This window comes from Cydia splendana, chromosome Z, assembly GCF_910591565.1.
Source record: "Cydia splendana chromosome Z, ilCydSple1.2, whole genome shotgun sequence".
NCBI classification, from domain to species: Eukaryota; Metazoa; Arthropoda; class Insecta; order Lepidoptera; family Tortricidae; genus Cydia; species Cydia splendana.
The window spans coordinates 39,525,024-39,531,876 of NC_085987.1; positions in this window are offsets into that span (position 1 = coordinate 39,525,024).

Consider the following 6,853-nt stretch of genomic DNA (forward strand, 5'->3'; position numbering starts at 1 on the left):
TTTCTAGTCAGGATCGCGAGCCCTTTTCATCCTTATAGGAGAAAAGAGTGTCCAAAATTTCCATACATTTTTCAAACTTTCCTTTTTGTTACCGCCATACAAAATGTACGGGGAAATGGTAACACAATAGGAAAAAATCTCTGGGACATTTTTTATCCCATTAGGATCGAAAGAGCTCGTGATTCTGAGTAGAAATAACACAAAAGTGGCAAAAAAGGTCACAATAAATAAAAGAAACGATCATTTAAGTTAGGATATTTATATTTTTGTTAACTGGAAACCAGTTGAGTTCAGGTATCTTTTTCTTATTATGTATTTAATACCAATATTGACCACTGCCAATGTCATTAATTCTAGGTGTTTGTAATAAGGTCTGCTGTCTTTTGGCAAAAAATCATTTTTTTTATCTTCCCTTAATATGTAAAGTAAACTGTTTAAAGCACTATAAAGTATTTGATACGTACTGCTGCTGTATCTTTTCCTTAAAATTTAAATTATTATTGTGACTTGTTTCCGTTTCTGAGTGTTCATCGATGGAATTTTCACTAGGACTCGTCATATCATCTAACTTTATATCTTTATTATTTATTAACATTGTCACTGATTTCTTTATGTTCAAACAATATAGTTTCCGATAAAATGACGTTAATGGTTTTGATTTTCGGTCCATTTTTACTATCAAATACTGATTCTCTACCAATAGTTTGAGAACTACTGACAGAATTAGATCTAGAAAGATCTTTTGGGTGATCCTGTAGTGTCAACACATTCAAACTGCCCGATTCGAACTTTATGATACGTCAAATATTACGTCTAGATACGATATGGATTAGATATGTCAGTATCAAAAGTGACGTTTCTTCAAACAAAAACGTCACTTTTGACACTGACATGTCTAATCCATATCGTATCTAGACGTAATATTTGACGTATCTTAAAGTTCGAATTGGGCCGTAGGAATAGTTACGTAAATTTGTGTGTGTGTGTGTGTGTTTGGGTGCTAATCAGTAACATTGTGTGCACTCTGTTCTGTAACCGTTACGTGTCAAGCTCCCGTAGTCGCAAACTAAACACAATATTCCCAAAAAAATACCTTTAATATTGAGTCGTAACATGTTGACACCGTTCCGTAACAAAATAACAATAAAATAGTTCAGTAAATAAAATAATTTGGTCACAAAGTGTTCACAATGTTACAGCACATTGTAACTAATTTATAACTATTTGTATGTGTAGTAAATGTTTCTATGTACACTGCTACTAGCCTTACCAATTCTGTCTATGTCTAAAAATGGTTGTCTGGGACTTCTTGTAACTTGCAACTGACCACTTTCTGGCTTTCTATCTAGGTATTGTCAAGCGTTCACGAGCCGTTTTTAATACAAGGCAAAGCGAAGATTGTGGCTATTTCAGTCTTCGCGATATTTCTGTAACTTAGCATTGGATTTTTTACATGTTTGTGCAAAGTACCTACGTGATAGAAGACAAAAATAACTTTTTGGTCATATTATGGGATAGGTATTTAGTTTCTTGTGATCAACTAGTTGTTTAACAAGTTTCTTGCGTGAAACAAAGACATATACAAAAGCCATTTAAACATGCCTTTGTGCTTTGCGTGTTCAAAGTTTACAATATTTTGCAACACTACGTCTATTTATTCCTTTGTCAGTATTAACTGACGGAAGATGACGCGACTTTCATCATGACGGTCAGTTGTGCTAGCCCTATATGTAAATATTCTTATGTTATTGTGATTTTAAATAATATTTGCATAATGTTTAATGTGAATTTCTTTTGTATCTTTCTCGGACACGCTGGCGCCGTTTCCTGCTGAACACGACAGGGTGTAAGTAAAAGTCGTCTATATTTTGAATACCTACGTACCTACTTCCATATATCACTTAAATCCTATTAGGCCATCAAAAACTCATGTAATTGAAACTATTAATTACGCATTAGAAAATAAATAGTTTTTTATAGCAAAGCTTTTATGTAATTTCGTAGGTAAATTATTGAATATGTCTGATAGTCGAAAATAAATGACGCCTCTCTGCCTTGTAACTTTAGAATTGTGGGTCAAATCCTTAGAAGTATTTTGAATATGATCGGTTTAAACCGTTTTTGCTTAGCATTTAAAACACTATCCGAAAGACTGCAAATTGCAACTGAGTGTGTTGATGCTACATTTTATGTATTATGCTTGATCTGACTCGTACTTGGCCGGTTTCCTTATAGATTAAGGAGTAATACATTTCGGTTAACGTATTATTCGCCAACATAAAGACTAGTTTGAAGAAGTAAGTTGACTTGAACTTTTACGTATAAGTATTCCATAAGGAAACCGGATAACCGTTTCGTACACGATACCATAGACTTTAATATTATTTACTTGTATAATGTTTCTATTATAGTAGTACAAATAATTATATAAAAAATGAGGCAAAAAAAAAAACATGTAGATAAAAATTCGTGGTGGTAACACCGGGATCAAGACACAGATATCTGAGATTCTGCCAAAAGTGATGTAGGTACTCTAATAGAAACGCGTGGAAACCCCAACCATCATTCGCCAATGCGAATACCTCGCGTTCCCTAACATCCATAACACATATAGACATCTTAAGTGTCTCTAATCTGATTGACACATATATCACTTCGCTGTCAGGCTATATACCCAGTAATCTACATACGTACTCAGGTCGACATGACAATAATTAGTCGTGTTGAAGACGCATCGCCCCGCGTACACTAATTGACGTACATGCAAACGCAATCAATATGACGCGCCGACGGATGTTGCTTCGAGGCACCGCGTCCTGCACTTTGCTTGGCGGGCTTTGTTCACAATTAATTCGGGGCAAGGTTAAATAGAAAAAAAAATCAATAAAATACAACTACATCAGGTGCAGCAGTCGCGGAGTGTCCACAGAACTGTATTCCATCGGCTTGTCTATTTACAATAATTAGGACTTTGTTCTACATTTCAGACATATATATTTCTTTATTGAAAGTTGGAAAAAAAAATGTTTTTATAATTCGGTTCAAGTTATTCATTTTCATATAAGACAATATAGACCAAAGCGTTATATTTCTATTTTCCCAGTGTTGGTAACTTAACACCGAAGATACTTATTTTATGGTCCGTCACTGAACACAAAATTGCTTTTTAAAGTCACGGAATAAAATGACCTTTTACAATTTACACGTTAAAGTGGACGGAAGTGGAATAAGTTTATTGACTCCTAAAAGTGATGTAGAAAAAGGTTCCGTTTAATTTATGTCAAGAACTTAAAAAAAGAGAATATACTTTAAAATGAACATTGTACCTACTTGAGTAAGACAAAATATACATGTAAAGTTATGAAATAATTGGGTATTCTACAGTAGTGGTGGAATGCAACGCTAATTGTAACCAAGTGTATACTGTGTATAACATTATTTTTGGTTTGACATACATATAATCGACTCGATTTTTTTTTTCTATTTACATACACCTTATGATACATAATAGTAATAAATGAAGACATATTCACCGAGACTGATTTCAAAAATTATAGGCTCCTGAAGACTCTCGTTGATTTAGCTGTTTAGTTGAGCAAGTAAATACCTCGAATCCGTCTTTAATGATAAAGTCAGCCGTTTGAAGGAAACAGCAAGATTTATATCGGGCAAATTATAAAGCTTTGCTTTGTGCGCGGACCACGTAATCCCCTTTTAAATTTATTAGCCTAACCGACAATAAATTAGTAATTCGCTCGCCGGGTCACCCGGAAACGTGGACTTAATAAGCTTTTTAAGGACTCAGAGGACCTTAATCTTGTAGGAGATCCCTTGTTCGAAGGACAGTATTAATATTTATAAGATTATATTAAATTTATTCAAATTTTTGTTGTTCTTTCCCTCATGTCCCGCGCTGTCTGATGGTGTCGACGCATGTGACCGCAGTATGTAAGTATATTCGGCTATTTATTACACCAAGGTTACCGTTGTAGTTATTAATAAACATAATCATAATGATTCAAACTCAGTCCACTATCTTAATTATGCAAATGACTTTGAGCTTACATGTCGTGAATCAAGTTTTCGTGTTATACAATTTTGATTGTGATACTCTTTGCTCTTTAGTCAAGCAGATATTGAAGAGTATGATAAATATTGTTATTGGGCATTTAGTGAATTTCAAAACATCTGCTAACGTATATTCATGACACAAACAGTTTGTTACGGGAAACACGGTCCGAAAATGCCTCCATCAATATTGGAGTTGTCCGCGCGGAGGCGTAGGTAGATACGTGGAAAATCGTGCTGCACCAGTTCTGTGTGAGCGGCAAATTAACAGCGCTTCCCTCGGGGCCAATATTTCTCTGGGCGACGTCGAACCCGGGACCGCCCGCCACTAACTACCCCACTGAATCAGCTACGATCACGCCTACATCTTGTACATACGCCGATTGGTACGTACCCCCAGATAAAGTAATATATATCCCGACGCTTAACTGCTGACTGAAACTGTGGACGACGAGCCATTCGACGAGAAATTTCGTTGTAAGGGATTTAATGCCCGATTCCAAGTCGGAACTATAATCCCATCCCTTGCAAAGGGTGGCCTGATTTTATACTCCGTGAATCGTTTTTCCCGCGAACTCTAAATTACTTAAGCGATGTCAACATAAATAACTTGTCAGTCTCCTGCTAACTACGGGCCCCGCCTGAACAGTTGTTATACTTAATCCTAAGCTATCAAAACACCACCGGTTCCATGAAATCATGCTTTACTTATACAAAAACGTTTCAAAAATTAAAATGACCAATGATGATAGCAAGGTAATTCCTATAACTATGCTAATAACACCTACCTTCCCCAAAATATAATCTTTAATCTGGATGCAAATCATCCTAATACGTTCCGATTATAAAGAGCTATAATTTCGGCATTATATTGTCCATCAAAGTGTTTTACATATATAAAATAAAAGCCTGGCAATCAAGTAATTTGTTTCTCGACCTACTAAACTCGTTCGTGATTAGTGATGGGCACGGGCAGGTTGTAAGTAAGTTACTAAGGTTACATTTTCACTTATATTTCATGTAAGTTTCTACTGGTTTCGAATTAAAATTTGGCTTATATTTCTATATTTTTTGTGATTTTACTGGTACTATTGTTAGGTACATGTAAATTTGTTATTCGTGATAAATAATGAATACTTTTGGAACATTTATTACACCGTAACAAATTACTTAATTGTGATTAAATACATATTTGTGACCAGAGATTTTAACTACAATTTAAACAAAGCAACGCACTCCTACTAACTATCATCGATTTTTACGATCAGAATCTGCTGTATCGATAGTATAAGTAGCAGAAATATTACATATAATTTAAGTATAAGTATTTTTTGTTTTGTTTTAATAAGTTGTTACACAAACATTTCCACCTAATAAGTAACCTACCCATATAATTAAATAATTATAGGTATAAAACTTATACTTTACAGAGTTTACAGTAAACCAAACATGATATGTTTAAAAATTGCCCATCGCTATTCGAGATACAAGTTTTGTTTTGGCTTAGTTTGTTTTTTAATATTTTGCATCGTTAAAAAAATTACAATATTCGACTGCCTAATTACGTGGAAGGTACAAGTTAGGATGTATTTGAATAAAAACTTGGTGTTAGGAACAATTAAATAATTTTGTGTTGCGTATAGTATTGGTATGACTCTATAACGTTTGATTGTGTTTCAGACGGCGATGCACTGGGCCTGTAAGCGCGGAGATGAAAATTTAGTGAAACTGCTAGCTGGGGCCGCGCGGCAGGTGGTCTACGAGCGCTCGGTCAGTATACTCATTATACCTAAACATAATCGATAGATGAAGTTGACATTTTCCATTTTACTTAATTAGACACTATACTGGAGTTCGGTCATACTCCGCCGCCAGGATACCGGTGAAGCTAGAGGGCCTTGTGTACAAGAGCATCATCCGACCAGTCCTACTATATGGTAGCGAGACCTGGCCTGTCCTCGGAAGGCATGTCCAGTAGCTTCACGTCACGGAGATGAAGATGTTGCGATGGATGTGTGGCGTTACGCGAACAAGATGCTGTTCGGAAATCGCATTTTGTTAAGATAAACTTTTTTTAAAGAATCAGAGCATCTTTGCCTGCATCTAACAACAAAAGTCAGTACTTCTGCAGTGTTTATATGGATTGCGTCCATAATATTAGGTCCTTCAATTGTAAGCGTATGTGGATGGCATTAAAATAGGGTTTATCTCTACGCACTGTAAAATATTAAATCATGATTTTTAGCGGGTCTCCGCGAATATAGTCTGTTTTAATTTTTCATATACTTTCGTCGAGTAGTTACACTAATGTACCTATATCTCTGTTTTCACATTTTGCTGGTGCATGAGTCATCCGCGAACAAGACGTGTGTGATCTACACATCGGCTTGTTAGGGTTCCGCACCCAAAGTGTAAAAAGTGAAAAACGGGACCCTATTACTAAGACTTCGCTGTCCGTCTGTCTGTCTATCTGTCCTTCTGTGTGTCACCAGGCTGTATCTCATCAACCGTGATAGCTAGACAGTTGAAATTTTCACAGATGATGTACTTCTGTAGCCGCTATAACAACAAATCGACGCTTAATAATCAATACTGTCTAACTAACATTTTTGCCGTTTTTTACCTTTTCATGCAGTTAGGTGCAGAGAAAATAACGAATAGCATGCCATAATTGTCTAAATTTTAAATTATTTGTTACTTAGACAGTATTGATTCTTAAGCGTCGAAATACTAATAGAAACATAATATAATAAATATTGAAGTGGGGCTCCCATACAACAAACGT